At 48.0% G+C, this 18,008-nt stretch overlaps 1 protein-coding gene across 1 annotated transcript in view; it reads left to right on the forward strand.

Annotated features, from left to right (window-relative positions):
* The first annotated feature begins 10,927 nt into the window (after positions 1-10,927).
* The window catches only part of LOC146870604 (uncharacterized), a 125,355-nt gene continuing 118,274 nt past the window's right edge, over positions 10,928-18,008 (forward strand). The window contains exon 1 of the mRNA XM_085643387.1: positions 10,928-11,221. The gene's annotated coding sequence lies outside the window, so the exon portion shown is untranslated. The remainder of the gene's footprint in view (positions 11,222-18,008) is intronic.

Consider the following 18,008-nt stretch of genomic DNA (forward strand, 5'->3'; position numbering starts at 1 on the left):
TCGTGCTGGGGTAGTGTTTTAGGGTTTAGGGTAGTACAGTGGTGTGTGTGTAGTGGGTCGTGCTGGGGGTAGTGTTTTAGGGTTTAGGGTAGTGTAGTGGTGTTTGGGTAGTGTAGTGGGTCGTGCTGGGGTAGTGTTTTAGGGTTTAGGGTAGTGCAGTGGTGTTTGGGTAGTGTAGGGGGTTGTGCTGGGGGTATTGGTTTAGCGTTTAGGGTAGTGCAGTGGTGTTTGGGTAGTGTAGGGGGTTGTGCTGAGGGTAGCGTTTTAGGGTTTAGGGTAGTGCAGTGGTGATTGTGTAGTGTAGGGGTCGTGCTGGGGGTAGTGTTTTAGGGTGGTGCAGTGGTGTTTATGTAATGTAGGGGTCGTGCAGGGGTAGTGTTTTAGGGTTTAGGGTAGTACAGTGGTGTTTGTGTAGTGTAGGGGGTCGTGCTGGGGGTAGTGTTTTAGGGTAGTGCAGTGGTGGTTGGGTAGTGTAAGGGGTCATGTTTTAGGGTAGTGCAGTGGTGTTTGGGTAGTGTAGGGGGTCATGCTGGCAGTATTGGTTTAGGGTAGTGCAGTGGTGTTTGGGTAGTGTAGGGAGTTGTGCTGGGGGTAGCGTTTTAGGGTTTAGGGTAGTGCAGTGGTGCTTGTGTAGTGTAGGGGGTCGTTCTGGGGGTAGTGTTTTAGGGTAGTGCAGTGGTGTTTATGTAATGTAGGGGTCGTGCTGGGGTAGTGTTTTAGGGTTTAGGGTAGTACAGTGATGTTTGTGTAGTGTAGGGGGTCGTGCTGGGGTAGTGTTTTAGGGTTTAGGGTAATGCAGTGGTGTTTGTGTAGCGTAGGGGGTCATGTTTTAGGGTAGTGCAGTGGTGGTTGGGTAGTGTAGGGGTTGTGCTGGGTGTAGCGTTTTAGGGTAGTGCCATGCTGTTTGTGTAGTGTACAGGGTCGTGCTGGGGTAGTGTTTTAGGGTAGTGCAGTGGTGTTAGGGTAGTGTAGGGGGTCATGCTGGGGGTAGTCTTTTAGGGTTTAGGGTAGTGCAGTGGTGTTTGGGTAGTGTGGAGGGTCGTGCTGGGGGTAGTGCTTTAGGGTTTAGGGTAGTGCAGTGGTATTTGTGTAATGTAGGGGGTCCTGCTGGGGGTAATGTTTTAGGGTTTAGGGTAGTGCAGTGGTGTTTGTGTAGTATAGGGGGTCGTGCTGGGGGTAATGATTTAGGGTTTAGGGTAGTGCAGTGGTGTTTGTGTAGGGGGTCGTGCTGGGGGTAGTGTTTTAGGGTTTTGGGTAGTGCAGTGGTGTTTGTGTAGTGTAGGTGGTCGTGTTTTAGGGTAGTGCAGTGGTGTTTGGGTAGTTTAGGGGGTCGTGCTGGGGAAGTGTTTTAGGGTTATGGGTATTGCAGTGGTGTTTGCGCAGGTTATGGGTTGTTCTGGGGGTAGTGTTTTAAGGTTTAGGGTAGTGCACTTGTTTTTGGGTAGTGTAGGGGGTCATGCTGGGGGTAGATTTAGAGTTTAGGGTTGTGTACTGGTGTTTGTGTAGTGTAGGGGGTTGTGCTGGGGGTACTGTTTTAGGGTTTAGGGTAGTGTAGTGGTGTTTGGGTAGTGTAGGGGGTATTGCTGGGGGTAGTGTTGTAGGGTTTAGGGTAGTGCAGTGGTGTTTGTGTAGTGTAGGGGGTCGTGCTGGAGGTAGTGTTTTAGGGTTTAGGGTAGTGCAGTGGTGTTTGTGTAGTATAGGGGTCATGTTTTAGGGTAGTGCAGTGGTGTTTGGGTAGTGTAGGGGGTCATGCTGGGGGTATTGGTTTAGGGTAGTGCAGTGTTTGGGTAGTGTAGGGGATTGTGCTGGGGGTAGTGGTTTAGGGTAGTGCAGTGGTGTTTGTGTAGTGTAGGGGATCGTGCTGAGGTAGATTTAGGGTTTAGTGTTTGTGCAGTGTAGGGGGCATGCTGGGGGTAAGTTTTCAGGGTTTAGGGTAGTGCAGTGGTGTTTGTGAAGTGTAGGGGGTTGTGCTGGGGGTAGTGTTTTAGGGTTTGGGGTAGTGCAGTGGTGTTTGTGTAGTGTAGGTGGTCTTGTTTTAGGGTAGTGCAGTGGTGTTTGGGTAGTGTTGGGCGTCATGCTGAGGGTAGTGTTTTAGGTCTTAGGGTAGTGCAGTGGTGTTTGTGTGGTGTAGGGGGTCGTGCTGGGGTAGTGTTTAAGGGTAGTGCAGCGGTGTTTGGGTAGTGTAGGCAGTCGTGCTGGGGTAGTTTTTTAGGGTTTAGGGTAGTGCAGTGGTGTTTGTGTAGTGTAGGGGGTCGTCCTGGGGTAGTGTTTTAGGGATTAGGGTAGTGCAGTGGGGTTTGGGTTTGGGTAGTGTAGGGGGTTGTGCTGGGGGTAGTGTTTTAGGGTTATGGGTAGTGCAGTGGTGTTTGTGTAGTGTAAGGGGTCGTGCTGGGGCTAGTGTTTTAGGGTATTGGGTACTGCAGTGGTGTTTGTGTAGTGTAGGTGGTTGTGTTTTAGGGTAGTGCAGTGGTGTTTTTGTAGTGTAGGGGGTCATGCTGGGGCTAGTGTTTTAGGGTTTTGGGTAGTTCAGTGGTGTTTGTGTAGTGTAGGTGGTCGTGTTTTAGGGTAGTACAGTGGTGTTTGGGTAGTGTAGGGGGTCATGCTGGGGTAAGTCTTTTAGGGTTTAGGGTAGTGCAGTGGTGTAGGGTAGTGTGGAGGGTCGTGCTGGGGTAGTGTTTTAGGGTTTAGGGTAGTGCAGTGGTGTTTGGGTAGTGTAGGGGGTCATGCTGGGGGTAATGTTTTAGGGTTTAGGATAGTGCAGTGGTGTTTGTGTAGTGTAGGGGGTCGTGCCGGGGCTAATGTTTTAGGGTTTTGGGTAGTGCAGTGGTGTTTGTGTAGTGTAGGTTGTCGTGTTTTAGGGTAGTGCAGTGGTGTTTATGTAATGTAGGGGTCGTGCTGGGGTAGTGTTTTAGGGTTTAGGGTAGTACAGTGATGTTTGTGTAGTGTAGGGGGTCGTGCTGGGGTAGTGTTTTAGGGTTTAGGGTAGTGCCGTGCTGTTTGTGTAGTGTACAGGGTCGTGCTGGGGTAGTGTTTTAGGGTAGTGCAGTGGTGTTAGGGTAGTGTAGGGGGTCATGCTGGGGGTAGTCTTTTAGGGTTTAGGGTAGTGCAGTGGTGTTTGGGTAGTGTGGAGGGTCGTGCTGGGGGTAGTGCTTTAGGGTTTAGGGTAGTGCAGTGGTATTTGTGTAATGTGGGGGTCCTGCTGGGGGTAATGTTTTAGGGTTTAGGGTAGTGCAGTGGTGTTTGTGTAGGGGGTCATGCTGGGGGAGTGTTTTAGGGTTATGGGTATTGCAGTGGTGTTTGCGCAGTTTATGGGTTGTTCTGGGGGTAGTGTTTTAAGGTTTAGGGTAGTGCACTTGTTTTTGGGTAGTGTAGGGGGTCATGCTGGGGGTAGATTTAGAGTTTAGGGTTGTGTACTGGTGTTTGTGTAGTGTAGGGGGTTGTGCTGGGGGTAGTGTTTTAGGGTTTAGGGTAGTGTAGTGGTGTTTGGGTAGTGTAGGGGGTCTTGCTGGGGGTAGTGTTGTAGGGTTTAGGGTAGTGCAGTGGTGTTTGTGTAGTGTAGGGGGTCGTGCTGGAGGTAGTGTTTTAGGGTTTAGGGTAGTGCAGTGGAGTTTGTGTAGTATAGGGGTCATGTTTTAGGGTAGTGCAGTGGTGTTTGGGTAGTGTAGGGGGTCATGCTGGGGGTATTGGTTTAGGGTAGTGCAGTGGTGTTTGGGTAGTGTAGGGGATTGTGCTGGGGATAGCGTTTTAGGGTTTAGGGTAGTGCAGTGTTGTTTGGGTAGTGTAGGAGGTCGTGCTGGGGGTAGTGGTTTAGGGTAGTGCAGTGGTGTTTGTGTAGTGTAGGGGATCGTGCGGAGGTAGATTTAGGGTTTAGTGTTTGTGCAGTGTAGGGGGCATGCTGGGGGTAAGTTTTTAGGGTTTAGGGTAGTGCAGTGGTGTTTGTGAAGTGTAGGGGGTTGTGCTGGGGTAGTGTTTTAGGGTTTGGGGTAGTGCAGTGGTGTTTGTGTAGTGTAGGTGGTCTTGTTTTAGGGTAGTGCAGTGGTGTTTGGGTAGTGTAGGCAGTCGTGCTGGGGTAGTTTTTTAGGGTTTAGGGTAGTGCAGTGGTGTTTGTGTAGTGTAGGGGGTCGTCCTGTGGTAGTGTTTTAGGGATTAGGGTAGTGCAGTGGGGTTTGGGTTTGGGTAGTGTAGGGGGTTGTGCTGGGGGTAGTGTTTTAGGGTTATGGGTAGTGCAGTGGTGTTTGTGTAGTGTAGGGGGTCGTGCTGGGGCTAGTGTTTTAGGGTATTGGGTACTGCAGTGGTGTTTGTGTAGTGTAGGTGGTTGTGTTTTAGGGTAGTGCAGTGGTGTTTTTGTAGTGTAGGGGGTCATGCTGGGGCTAGTGTTTTAGGGTTTTGGGTAGTTCAGTGGTGTTTGTGTAGTGTAGGTGGTCGTGTTTTAGGGTAGTACAGTGGTGTTTGGGTAGTTAGGGGGTCATGCTGGGGTAAGTCTTTTAGGGTTTAGGGTAGTGCAGTGGTGTTTGGGTAGTGTGGAGGGTCGTGCTGGGGTAGTGTTTTAGGGTTTAGGGTAGTGCAGTGGTGTTTGGGTAGTGTAGGGGGTCATGCAGGGGGTAATGTTTTAGGGTTTAGGATAGTGCAGTGGTGTTTGTGTAGTGTAGGGGGTCTCGTGCTGGGGCTAATGTTTTAGGGTTTTGGGTAGTGCAGTGGTGTTTGTGTAGTGTAGGTGGTCGTGTTTTAGGGTAGTGCAGTGGTGTTTGTGCAGTTTAGGGGGTCATGCTAGGGGTAGTGTTTTAGGGTTTAGTGCAGTGCAGAGGTGTTTGGGTAGTGGTGGGGGGGTTATGCTGGGGGTAGTGTTTTAGGGTAGTGCAGAAGTGTTTGGGTAGTGTAGGAGCCCGTATTGGGGCTAGTGTTTTAGGGCTGTGGGTAGTGCAGTTGTGTTTCTATAGGGTAGGTGGTTGTGTTTTACGATAGTGCAGTGGTGTTTGTGTAGTGTAGGGGGTCGTGCTGGGGCTAGTGTTTTAGGGTAGTGCAGTGGGGTTTGTGTAGTGTAGGGTGTCGTGCTGGGGCTAGTGTTTTAGGGTTTGGGGTACTGCAGTGGTGTTTGTGTAGTGTAGGTGGTTGTGTTTTAGGGTAGTGCAGTGGTGTTTTTGTAGTGTAGGGGGTCATGCTGGGGCTAGTGTTTTAGGGTTTTGGGTAGTTCAGTGGTGTTTGTGTAGTGTAGGTGGTCGTGTTTTAGGGTAGTACAGTGGTGTTTGGGTAGTGTAGGGGGTCATGCTGGGGAAAGTCTTTTAGGGTTTAGGGTAGTGCAGTGGTGTTTGGGTAGTGTGGAGGGTCATGCTGGGGTAGTGTTTTAGGGTGTAGGGTAGTGCAGTGGTGTTTGGGTAGTGTAGGGGGTCATGCTGGGGGTAACGTTTTAGGGTTTAGGATAGTGCAGTGGTGTTTGTGTAGTGTAGGTGGTCGTGCTGGAGCTAATGTTTTAGGGTTTAGTGTAGTGCAGTGGTGTTTGGGTAGTGGAGGGTCATGCTGGGGGTAGTGTTTTAGGGTAGTGCAGTGCACTTTGGGTAGTGTAGGGGGTCATGCTGGGGGAAGTGTTTTAGGGCTTAGGGTAGGGCAGTGGTGCTTGTGTAGTGTAGGGGGTTGTGCTGAGGGTAGTGTTTTAGGGTAGTGCAGTGGTGTTTATGTAATGTAGGGGTCGTGCTGGGGTAGTTTTTTAGGGTTTAGGGTAGTGCAGTGGTGGTTGGATAGTGTAGGGGGTCATGCTGGGGGTTGTGTTTTAAGGTTTTGGTTTGTGCAGTGGTGTTTGGGTAGTGTAGGAGGTCGTGCTGGGTGTAGTGTTTTAGGGTAGTAGCATGCTGTTTGTGTAGTGTACGTGGTTGTGCTGGGGTAGTGCTTTAGGGTTTAGAGTAGTGTAGTGGTGTTTGGGTAGTGTAGGGGGTTGTGTTTTAGGGTAGTGCAGTGGTGGTTGGGTAGTGTAGGGGGTCATGTTTTAAGGTAGTACAATCGTGTGTGGGTAGTGTGGAGGATCGTGCTGGGGGTAGTGTTTTAGGGTTTAGAGTAGTGCAGTGGTGTTTGGGTAGTGTAGGGGTCGTGCTGGGGTAATGTTTTAGGGTTTAGGGTATTGCAGTGGTGTTTGTGTAGTGTAGGGGTTCGTGCTGGGGGTAATGATTTAGGGTTTAGGGTAGTGCAGTAGTGTTTCTGTAGTTTAGGGGGTCGTGCTGGGGCTAGTGTTTTAGGGTTTGGGTAGTGCAGTGGTGTTTGTGTAGTGTAGGCGGTCGTGTTTTAGGGTAGTACAGTGATGTTTGGGTAGTGTAGGGGGTTGTTCTGGGGTAGTGTTTTAGGGTTATGGGTATTGCAGTGGTGTTTGGGCAGTTTATGGGTTGTTCTGGGGGGTAGTGTTTTAGGGTTTAGGGTAATGCACTGGTTTTTGGGTAGTGTATGGGGTCATGCTGGGGGTCGATTTAGAGTTTAGGGTTGTGCACTGGTATTTGTGTAGTGTAGGGGGTTGTGCTGGGGGTAGTGTTTTAGGGTTTAGGGTAGTGTAGTGGTGTTTGGGTAGTATAGGGGGTCTTGCTGGGGGTAGTGTTTTAGGGTTTAGGGTAGTGCAGTGTTGTTTGTGTAGTGTAGGGGGTCATGTTTTAGGGTAGTGCAGGGGTGTTTGGGTAGTGTAGAGGGTCATGCTGGGGTAGTGGTTTAGGGTAGTGCAGTGGTTTTTGGGTAGTGCAGGGGGTTGTGCTGGGGGTAGCGTTTTAGGGTTTAGGGTAGTGCAGTGTTTGGGTAGTGTAGGAGGTCGTGCTGGGGGTAGTGTTTTAGGGTTTAGGGTAGTGCATTTGTGTTTGTGTAGTGTAGGGGATCGTACTGGGGTGGGTTTAGGGTAGTGCAGTGGTGTTTGTGCAGTGTAGGGGGTCATGCTGGGGTAATATTTTAGGGTTTAGGGAAGTGCAGTGGTGTTTGTGTAGGGGGTCGTGCTGGGGGTAGTGTTTTAGGGTTTTGGGTAGTGCAGTGGTGTTTGGGTAGTGTAGGGGGTCATGCTGAGGGTAGTGTTTTAGGTCTTAGGGTAGTGCATTGGTGTTTGTGTAGTGTAGGGGGTCGTGCTGGGGGTAGTGTTTTAGGGTTTTGGGTAGTGCAGTGCAGTGGTGTTTGGGTAGTGTAGAGGGTCTTGCTGGGGGTAGTGTTTTAGGGTTTAGGGTAGTGCAGTGGTGTTTGTGTAGTGTAGGGGGTCATACTGGGGGTAGTGTTTTAGGGTTTAGGGTAGTGCAGTGCTGTTTGTGTAGTGTAGTGGGTCGTGCTGGGGTAGTGTTCTAGGGTTTAAGATACTGCAGTGGTGTTTGTGTAGTGTAGGGGGTCGTGTTTTATGGTAGTGCAGTAATGTTTGGGTAGTGTACGTGGCCATGCTGGGGGGAGTGTTTTAAGGTTTTGGGTTGTGCAGTGGTGTTTGGGTAGTATAGGGGGTCGTACTGGGTGTAGTGTTCTAGGGTTTAGGGTACTGCCGTGGTGTTTGTGTAGTGTAGGGGGTCGTGCTGGGTATAGTGGTTTACGGTGGTGCAGTAGTGTTTGGGTAGATCAACATCAATAGATCTCGCCAAGTGTGCAGCACATGCGCTGCGTCGCTAGGCGAGATCTAAAAAGCATTGCACCAAGATGGCTGCCAACAGTTCCTGGGTAGAAGTGTTGGCAGCCAATTAGAGCCAAGCTTGTGCTTGTGTAGTTAGGTTCCGCCCAGATATATAAAGAATTTTTTTCATTTAATATCTCAACGGATCACCCCATTTAAAAAAAAAAGGTCTCTTTCTGAACCAAGGGCTACATTTTTGCCAAATTTGGTATAATTCCGTTCAGCAGTTCGGGCTGTAGCCGTGTCTAATGTTTCCTATGGAAAATAACTTGGGAAAAACACATTTTAGGACGCCCCTTTTTTCTCGGCCCCCACTTTAAAAATCCCCCCGAAACTTTAAAGACAAGAACTGATCGGAGCGGCATACTAGATTTGAAAATTTCACAAAGATTCGTCAAACGACGAGTTATTAGGAAAACAAAAAATGCTTTTCCTATGGTAAATAGGTCCTAACTATAACTACCTACTGGCGACTGCCAGTAGGTAATATATATATATATATATACAGCCACTATACGGAGTTTGATAACCTTACTATTCTATTCAAGGTTTATGACTATCAATGAAGATCCTAAGATGCAGAAGGAAAAGTTATATACCTGTAGGTATAGTTCTGCATCATAGGTATCTTCATTGAACTCATAAACACACTCCCTTCTCCCTGGCTGTTAAGTTGTATTATTATTATTGTTATCTTGTTCTTCCCGTAAAAAAGAACTAACTCTCTCAGGCACACTGCCACTGTAGTGCATTGGGGATCCCTCTGGGGTTCTTAAAGGTACAGGTCTCCTTCTGTCATTGTTAGTGTTAGCCTATCAGGCTGTTTTTTCCAATGCATTCTAGACTTTGACACAGCCCATTTTCCTATGAAAAGTGTTGTAAGCTTTGCAGTTCCTGCCTCCTGCAGTCTCTACTAGCATGTTCCAGGAAAATACAACTCTGACAGTCTACACTTCAAATGAATGGAAAATGTCTTTCAGTGATGAACACAATATAGACTTTTTCCTGGATATTCTACATATATGGAATAAGGTGTTCCAGGGTCCACGCACGCAGCACAGAATTATTCAAGGTTTATGACTTCAATAACGATACCTACGATGCAGACCTATACCTACAGGTATGTAACTTTTCCGTTATTGTAACATTGATTTTTTGAATTACATAAAGTAAGAAGTCACATTTTGATTTGTGTCTGATGGGTTCATAACAGCCAATCATGCATGTGTGGGTGCTTAGATACCCTGCCTCTGGAGAGGAGTTTGCATCAATTTGGGCACATGATTTATGAAGATTCAATGGAAACACTATCAGTAATGCTGTCCTATTACCATAAATCATAGTTACAGAAGGTGAGAGTATAGATGATTTTGGTACATAACACCAGCTAGTTTATTAAGGCATTTGCTTTGCCTGTTGTAAGGGCTCCAGAATGTGAGCCAAAGTACATGATGGGTGGGTGAATTCTTGTTGTCTTCTCTACAATGAAGAATATGGAATAAATCCATTAGCCTGGTCTTTGAGCCGCAACATTTCAATTTAATTTAAGGACCTTAAATTTCCATTGCGAAACCATCCCAAAATGTCTGCAGATGTAAGTGGCTTGATGGAGGAGACAATGACTTGCCACTAAATACTGAAGGTCTTAGGAAATCTTTTGTGTGGTTGCTCAGAAACTAAAGACTCCACATGAAAGATGGTGTCCATTTGCACACAGGGTTATCTCAAAAGCCAATTCTCTCTGATGGATGCTTCTAACTACAGATTCCTCACATTTGGAATATTGTACAGGTGCCAAACTGGAAACTTAATATTTCACATTAGTGCTCCTGTGCACCACTAGGTAAAGTTGTATGGGTTTGCATTGTCCTTGTTCTACCCTGGCAATGACAAATCAGAGCCGCTTATAGGTGCCACACCTGTCCGCTGACGTCCATTACCTTCTTTATGCCTCGATTTAACGCAGATCCAGAGCTCCACTCCTGTTTAATAGGTTGACAAATTTCTTCCATGGAAGGTGTGTAACGAAACAATGTCCCCACCAGAGACTACAGAGTTTAAACCATGCTGTGACTGTTGAGAATAGATGTAAGTCTTGGCTCAGGACACAACATCAAGTGGTGTGAGGAATATGCCCTCAAGCACCCAAAGGCGATACGGGAAAGAGAAGCATACCTCTGTCGTTGAACGCCAAAAGAGGTGACAGACCTCGTGTGAATCCCACTCCAAGTCCAGGGTGTGGACTCATTCTTGTGGCTGCTCATGTGACAGGTCCTCTTTACAGTTGAGGTTGTCTGTTAAGTCTAAAGCGAAGAAGAGGAAGCATAAGAAGTTAAAGTGGGACTCAACCAAATACCACCACTCACTGTCCAAAGAGAAGCTGGGGGCATCAAGGCGCCAATCGATCTCGTTCCTGATCGCTTTGATGCTAACTTTCATTCTGGCTCCAACATCTGTACCGGTCTCTTCTATGCCAACACTAGTCCTGATGTCACTGACACGAGAGATCAAGCCTCTGTCAACTCCAGTGTCCAACCTCACGTGGAATCTACTTGGACTCCGAACGAGCTCACCCCTTGACTTCACTCCAGCACACCCTGTACCCAGATGTTCTGATTCAGACAAAACTCTTCTCTTCCTCAAGGCCTTTCTCAGAGGCTTCACCACCTTTTAAGCTTGGGTTATGATCAACCTGATAATGACAATAGTGATAATGGAGATTATTCACCTCAACACTATGACGATGAGGATGATTACACAGTATCCAACTAATGTAAGTTTGGTGGTCCAATCTTCCACCAGCAAGGTCAATCCTAATGCGTTCCCCATCACTTTTCCATGCAAGGAGTTTAAAAGGATTGAAGTGTCCAGGAAGCAGATGTTCTCCTCCACCAGCTTGGCGTATAGGTCAATAGATGCAGTCTGTCTATTAGTGTCAAGGTTTGGGCGGCACGCGGTCTAGGGCCCGCCCCAGTCTCTGCAAATTTGTGTGTGCCATTGTGCGCTAAGGTTATTTGTGGGAAAACACATGCTGCAATCTCTGTAGGGCGATGGTGGTTAACCTGCACTCATTTGCACTGACGTATGTTTGTCTGTCTTCATATTGTGACAGCAGGCATTGAGCAGGGTTCTAACTGTGAAACCATAACGTGGATAAACATTAACTTTGACTTTATAACGCTTTTCATTCTTTTTAGGCAGAAGTACTACAGTTCCCAGCAGTCCTTGGGAGTTCCACACAGTGCGTGGTAACGTTTACGTGAGCAGCCACGCCCTTCCGGTGGTGCTCACTATTCTGCTGACTTCCTTGAGGTAGGAGCGTTTCCCGCAAGCTCCGGTATTACTAATCACCGGCAGCTTGTTTTTTCCTTTGAACCACATCTTTGGCCTGGTGCCAGCTCCCATTTTTGTTGAAGACTTTCCGCTGGGTGTTGGCGTCCCAGTTCCGACTTCCGCTGTACATTGGAGCCGCGCTCTTTCAGCGCGGGTCCGTGCCGGTTTCTTTGATCCTTGAAAGCAACACGCACGTTTATCGTATGTTCCTGCCGGCTCCCGCAGAGAATTTCCCCTGCTTTAAAGAAGTTCTTCATTGCTCACAGAGTAGGTCGTACTCTGCAGGTAGGGGAATAGACATTTGCATTACGATCGCGTTTACGAGTGCATCCTGGAGAACTTTTCACAATACTTTTGGGCCCACATATATTTTAATGCTTGTGGTGAGTGGTTGTAGATGTGTTAATTGAACTGCTTATTGTGAAACTGCTCAACGTTTGGACAAGTGCATTACGATCGTGTTTAAGATCGTTTTGTCATTGTTTATATTTATAAAGTGCCTCCTGGAGAACGTTTCATATTACTTTTGGGCACACAAAGTTTTAGTGCTTTGTGGTGAATGGTTGCAGATATGATTAATTTGTTTTCTTGATATTTTGTGACATTGTTGGAATATTGTTAAGTGATCCAAAACAGTTTTTTAAAACTCGACAAAGACAGTCTAGAAGCCTTGAGCAATCAGAGAAGAGCTAAGTCTGAATGAGATATAATTCTACAGAGGTGTGATATCGCTCCGAACTTTATTGATGACAACAGTCTCATTTAGTATGAAGGCTTGATAATGTTTTGGCAGTATTGTTACTAACATTTTCCTTTACAGATCTCCTTCCCAGCTGTTCCCTTCCTCTTTCCCTTCCCCCCGCTTGATCACTTCAATACTCTGTCGCATTTAAAGCAGAGTTGAAGCTATCGAGAGGTGGGCCATTGTATCTTCACGTCAGACCCTGAGGAAGAAGCTGCTGCCTGACAATTAGCCATTATAAAGCAAACGCAAAGAGATGATGGACGGAGCGCTGAAACTTTTCAGACACTCACCCCCAGTCACAGATCTGGATTGAATCCATCATCGTTCTTTAGCTCACTTCGCTACCCCAGTTCAGACCCAGCCATGTGCAAATCAGTTGTGACCCTGTTCCTCATGGGAACAGTCCAGCCCGAACTGCCAAGCCAAGTCTTCCCTGGACAGTAAACAAGCATCCTGGGACCCATTTCGGAGTAACACCCTTCATCAGCCAGGCTAGCTTGAATCCAGTGGCAAAGTGAGCAAGGGACCCACGTCTGGGCATACCCTGCCAACTTAAAACAAACAAAGCAAACACAAGGAGATGATGGACGGAGCACTGAAACTTTTCAGACACTCACCCCAGTCACAAATCTGGGTTGAATCCATCATTGTTCTTTAGCTCACTTCGCCACCGCAGTTCAGACCCAGCCATATGCAAATCAGTCATGATCCTGTTCCTCATGGGAACAGTCCAGCCCGAACTGCAAAGCCAGGTCTACCCTGGATGAGAAACAAGCATCCTGGGACCCCTCATCAGCCAGTAAGCAAGGGACCCAACTTAGGGCGAACATAGCACCACAGTTCAGACCCAGCTATATGCAAATTAGTCAGGTGTTACCCCGAAACCGGTCCCAGTATGCTTGTTTCCCGACTGATTTGCATATGGCTGGGTCTGAACTGGGGTGGTGAAGTGAGCTAAAGAACAATGGAGGATTCAACCTAGATTGAAATTAAAAGGGAACAAAACGAACTGATGGTACTGGGGAACAATCCTACCCCAGTGTCATTGTTGGGCTGGCCTGATAGTCTACCGGCTGTGCCCGTCCCCTTCTCTCCTAAAATAAGCTTGGGGATGTGGCTGGACTCTTTCAATGGAAGCTCAAGTCCGAAAACTGATCAAGTCCTGTTTTGTCTTGTTGAGGATGCTGAGGAAAATTTTGGCTCGACTGCCAATGTTATGCAGAAGAGTAGGCCATGATCTCTTCACGCCTGGACTAAAGCAACTCCCTATATCTGGGTTCCTCCATTCAATTTAAAAAGGCTCGAGGTGCTGCAAAACACCGCGCCAGAACCATCTACAAAATACCTAAAAGTCACTCTGCTAAGAAAGCCTTGACTTCCTTACACTGGCTTCCCATAGAGCAGAGAATTAAATACAAGGCGATGTGTCTTACACACAGAGTGATAAACAGGAAGGGCCCTCGTATGGTTTGACCTGCTATGCTCCCATCAGGACGTTAAGATCTTCGAACACTGGCCTCTTGATAATTCCACTTATTGAAAAAGACAAAAGCAGGGGAAGATCTTTCTCATACCTTTCTCTCAAACTTTGGAACTCAATGCCTATCAGTCTGAGAACTGAGCTGGATGAGGTCAGATTCAGAAAGCATTTCAAAACTTGGCTATACCCCAGTAATTTTCAGGTTTAATTTTTAGTCCCACAGGTGTACGCTCTGACTCCCCCAGCGCTGGGAAGCCTTAGGGTAGCTATGCGCTTTATGAGTCAAGATAAGATAAAATAAAAAGGCCACCCTGGTATCAATGCCACAATATCTGGGGGGGAAATGTGGTACAGGCAGCTGCATCAAGAGAGCTTTGTGTTCGCTCACTTGACAAGCTGAATTCACCACAACCTGAAACAATGTTCAGAATCATGAGACGTGGTTGATGGACAGTTGTGCATTGGTTCAAATGGTGTCTACTTGAGGAAAGTGAGGACCAAATCTGATAGAGACATCTAGCTGCAAATTCCTCCAGGCGTCGGCAGGATCCCAAAAACTTTTGCTCAAACAATACCCCTGCACGCTTGTAGGTGACGTTGGCATCATCTGCTCCGTAAGTGACTTACGTGTCACCTACATAGGCACCACCTCGGCACGCTGACATGAGTTCTTTCCTTTCTGCCCCAGCTAGTGCATAGCCGTAAAGAGAGCTACCCTCTCACTTTTTGACAGGCTTTTTTTGACATTTTGTCAACAATTTTTGGTGTGTAGGTTTTCCTCTTGATTTCAAAGAAGACTTCTGGATTCAAACCGTGCGGCGCCAGCCTCAGCTCCATGTAAGTGATGGAGAAACACTTATTTTGTCTTTGATACCTGGAGCGCAACCACAACTCGACGTCATGCTCTGGGCTAGGAATGGAGGAGGATTGGAAGGGGTTTGCTGAACCCTTTACATGACCAGACTGAGCATGACATGGACTGGCATGAAGAATTGGGGGAGGCCAGTGGACTGGATACCTTCCTGGATTCTGGCCTGCTTTCTCCCCCTACCGTGGTTGGAGAGGAGGGGCCCTCATAAACTATGGTAATAAGGCTGCAGAGGTCCTGGATCTTCAACTCCCTTCAGTGGATGTCAAGATGAACATCTTGACGGAGGTCCTTCAGCCGGGTGTCTCCTCCTCAAAACCCCTTCTGCCTTTCAACAAGGCCTTAACTGATGTCATTCTGGGCACATTGTCCAAGCTTAGCACAGGGACTCTTGTGGCTTGGCCCATTGCCCGCTGCAATCGTCCTGCACCAGGCAACCCAAAATTCCTTACCAGTCTCCCGACCCCCAAACGCTTGGTGGTCCAAGCTTCTATTTTAAAAGGTGTGTTCCATTATGCACACCCAGACAGGGATTCTAAGAGGCTGGATAGTTGGGGCAAGAAGATTTTCTCTTCCGCCAACCTTGCTTTGCGGTTAGTGAACACTGCATGCCACTTGGGCCGTTATGCCAACTCTTTGTGGGAAACAGTTGTGCAGGTTTTGACAAAGGTTCTCGAGGAGACCAGGTCCTTTCTCACCAAAGCGGTATCGGATGGGCGAGATGCGGCGAAGTTCACCTTTCGTTGTGGATTTGACACCATTGGTTCGCTGGGCAGAGCGTTGTCAACTGTAGTTATTCGATGCTACGCTAGGATGAGGACTTCTGGCTTTTCTGGGGATGTCCAGGCTTCCCTTATCGACCTTTGATGGCACCTATTTTTTCGGAGAGCATGCAGATATGGCCCTGGAACTCTTTAAGAATTTGTGGGCTACGGCCAAGTCCTTGGGCCTCTGTGACCACCTGTCCCGTCTGCTTTTCGTCCCTTTCGTAGCCACGGAAGAGGCTTTCAGCCGTGCCAGCTGTATCCCAGCCACAAGACTGTGCAAGTTCAGCAACTTCTGTGTGGCTGTGGGCACGTCTGCTTCGTCCCCGTGGTTCAGGTAGCCAGAGGTCCAATCAGTCCACTCCTCCCCTGCAGCCTCTAAACCTTCCCAATCCGGCCCTTCAGGCACATGGGCAGCAGGTTGGTGGCAGGATCAGCCATCACCTCCACAACTGACAAAACATCACATCGGACAAGTGGGTTCTAAAGATAGTCTGTAAGGACTTCTCCCAACTTTTTTTAGACTACACGTCTTTCCATGCCTCCCAACATATGACCGAATGACGGAAGAACACCTGACCTTGCTTCAGGAGGAAGACATGGCTCTTTTTACCAAGGGAGCCATGGAGAGGGTTCCAGTACCAGAAGTAGGCTTTGGTTGCTATTCCCACTACTTTCTGGTCCCGAAAAAGAACAAGGGCATGCGTCCTATTCTAGATCTGCGAGCTCTCAACTACTTCCTCAAAAATAAAAAGTTGAAGACGCTCACTCTAACTCAGGTCTTGTCTGCCCTAGACACCAGAGACTGGGTGATCGTGTTGGACTTGTAGGATGCCTATTTTCACATTCCTATCCTGCCTGCTCATCGGCGTTACCTGCGGTTCACAGAAGGCCACGAGCACTTTCAGCTCACTGTGCAACTCTTTAGCCTTACCAGCACCCCATGGGTGTTCACCAAGGTGATGGAGCTGGTTGCAGCTCATCTGCACAGATCAGGGGTGCCAATCTTCTCCTATCTTGACGACTGGCTGTTGTGAGTAAGCTCGCCCCAAGCTGTCATCTCCCACCTCCAGACTATGGCGAACCTCCTGCTTTCCCTTGGGTTTACTATCAACATGCCCAAGCCACACCTGACTCCCACTCAGATGCTCCCTTTCATCTGAGCTGTTCTGGACATAGTGCAGTTTCGGGCTATGATACCGATGTTTTAAGGCTCTATCTTGGATTTTGGTGAGAATGACTCTGAGGCTGCTGGGCCTCATGGCCTCCTGCGTTCTGCTAGTAGTGCATGCTAAATGGCATATGCCGGCTCTGCAGTGGGACCTGAAGTTACAGTAGGCACAATGTCGGGGAATCTTTCTGATGTAGTCCAGATCTCGGACGGGACGGCATAGTGGTGGCTGACCAACTGCGAATGGGTCAGAGACAGGTCCCTCTCCCTTCCTCAACCAGATCATACAGTAGTGACAGATGCATCACTCCTGGGTGGAGTGGCCATTTGGGAGAGGTGGAGATCAGAGGGCTCTGGTCTCTGGTGGAATTCAGACTCCACATCAACTTGCTGGAGCTCCGAGCGATTTGTTCGGCATCAAAAGCTTTTCTCCCTCCCATCAAGAGAAAGCTTGTTCAGGTGTTCACAGACAAAGCCATCGCCATGTGGTACTACAACAAACAGGGCAGGGGGTCCTGGACCCTTTATCAGAAGGCCCTGCATTTCTGTGCATGGCTGGAACAGCAGGGCATATACCTGGTGGTTCAACACCTGGGAAGTTCTCTGAACGCTGGGGCAGATTAACTCAGTCGTCATGGAGAGCATCTCCATCCGGAGGCGGCTCAAGGTCTTTTTCAGAAGTGGGGAGAGCCTTGGTTAGATCTGTTCACCTCTGCCCAGAACACGCAATGTCAGCGAGTTTGCACACTGCAGTTTCCGAGGGGGCACTTGCTCAGAGAAGCTTTTGATCTTGAGTGGAGCTCAGGCTTCCTGTACACCTTTCCGCCAATACCACTCCTCTCCAGAGTGCTCAAGAAGATCGGAAGCGACCAGGCCCAAGTCATTCTTGGGGTTCCGGATTGGGTACGGAGAGTCTGGTTTCCCGAGCTTCTTCAACAGAGCATCAATCCTCCGAAAGGCTTCCCCTTCATGAGGATCTACTTTCGCAACAACAGAGGACGGTCCTCTACCCTAACCTGTCAGCTCTTCCCCTTCTTGTGTAGAGATTGAATGTCGGCAGTTGACAGCATTCGACCTTCCTCCTGAAGTCTGTGATGTGATTTTGGCAGCCAGGCGACGCTCTACCAAGACTGTGCACGCCTGCTGGTGGCACAAATTTGTCAAATATTGTACAGAGAGGTCTATTGACCCTCTTTCTGCTTTGCTCTCTCAATTCCTTCTCTTTATTTTGACCGTTGCCCTGTAGGGCTCTGCTCTGGGCAACTCTAGAAAGCTGTCTGGCCCAGACTCCCCTTAGGAGTAATAATGATCCCAACACAGCAGCAGCCGCTTTCGAGCAGTGGCTTCGCAGCTCAAATGATCAGGTCCTACCTGAAAAATCCACCACTAATTAAAGCTCAAGATGCTCTGAACCATGGTACATTAAACATCTTAAACTGCAGAAACAAAACTGCCGCCAACGTTAAAGGAAATGGAGATCTCGTTATGATACGAATGGCAAAATGGCCTACAAACAATCTTTGATAGACTATAAAAAGATAACGCATGAGAAGACACGCTATTACACCACAGCCATAAGGGCAGCTAAAAATTCATCAGAAGAACTATTTGCCACAGTAAAAAAAAAACTGCCCAAACCCCCTGAAATTGCCAATACACCAGTAAGTCAGACTATCTGTAACACCTTGGCCACTTTCTTTCAGGAGAAAGTCAGATCAGTTTACAGTGGTTTTTCTATGTCCATGTCCCAAAACCCGCCCTCTTCTCAAAGTACGCCACCCACTTCTAATTGGGAAGAGTAAGCATCCTTACCCACCTAAAATTCTATTGATCCTCCAGAATTACTATTCTTTCCACCCTTGACCTCGGACCAGGTCATCAATCTACTCCTATCCACTAAATCTGGATCCCCTTTAGACCCATGCCCCCATAAGATTTTTCATTTCTACCGGAAGTAATGGCCGCTCACTTATCCACTGTTTTTAACCAAATGTTTTCATCAGGCATATTCCCTACCAATTGGAAACTAACCTTAGTCCTCCCC

Source organism: Triturus cristatus, chromosome 1_1, assembly GCF_964204655.1.
Source record: "Triturus cristatus chromosome 1_1, aTriCri1.1, whole genome shotgun sequence".
Lineage (NCBI taxonomy): Eukaryota > Metazoa > Chordata > Amphibia > Caudata > Salamandridae > Triturus > Triturus cristatus.